Below are 1,121 nucleotides of genomic sequence, written 5' to 3'. Positions count from 1 at the left end.
ATTAATTTCCAAGGCTGCAATCTCAGCTGACATGACATTTTTCTAATGACAGTGCTTGACAACTTGATGATAGAACTCAAGTTCAGAATCGGCAGAAATAGACACGACAATATATTTATGTGAAGGAGAAAGATTAGCATAAGATAGAAAATTGAAAATATCATATTTAGGAAAGGAAGACAAAAGGGAAGAAGAACCTAATGAATCAGAAATTGTTGAAGGATCTGATGTGGAGTGTGCAAAAGAGGAATTGCAATGAAAGTTTTGCAAATAACCAGGTACCTTTCTACTCCGCCACTATGCAACACCAAAACTCCTCCACGGCGCTACCCCTGCACCACCAGCCCTTTCTACAACATCGTCAGCCCCTCTATCGTCTGCTATACAACACCGCTGCCACGTTCAGCATAGTTCCAGTGGCATGCTGCTCTCTTCCATCGTTTCCGTCATCAATGGTGCCAGATGGTGCCTTTTCTCTTGCTTCACCACCACGCACAAGGGAGGCCTATTAGTCCTCACTGAAGCTTAGCCCCAGATCTATCTTGTCTCATCCATCTCGAAGCTTTGACCTCATCTCAGCCACCCACCACCACCACTCATTTTCTTCTTGGTAAGATCTGCCACCCAACACCCATTTTCTCTTTCATGTCTAATTCTCTCAAAAAGGAAATGCCTTATATACATCCCATAACTCTAGTGTTTAGAAACTGTAGAATTTTTAAGTTCAATTACCTTGCTGCCCTTGGTGTGTAAACCATGACAGAAAGTATTCTAGATTTGGGGCTTAGCTTGGTTCAAGTGGGTTGTGTGAGTGGATATAAAATGTGACATGCATTTATAGTTGGGCTTGGATTTTTTGTAATTAAGAAACTATAATATCATTTTAAAATTGGAATTATTTTACTTCAGATCAATCTAGAAACGTTATTTTATGGAAATAATTTTGAGTTTAATGTATTAGTCGAAGAAATTAAGTAGATATCAATGAATTTGGGAAGTGATGGAAATTTAGGGTTACTAGAATTTTAGGTTTTTAGGAAAAATATGTTACTTTAGTATTTCAAGCTTAAATATCAAAATACATGTTTAAGTATATATTTAAGTAAGTTACGTGTCTATTT

The sequence above is a fragment of the Juglans regia genome, chromosome 10 (genome assembly GCF_001411555.2).
Source record: "Juglans regia cultivar Chandler chromosome 10, Walnut 2.0, whole genome shotgun sequence".
In the NCBI taxonomy this organism is placed as follows: Eukaryota; Viridiplantae; Streptophyta; class Magnoliopsida; order Fagales; family Juglandaceae; genus Juglans; species Juglans regia.
This window is presented reverse-complemented; position numbering follows the sequence as displayed.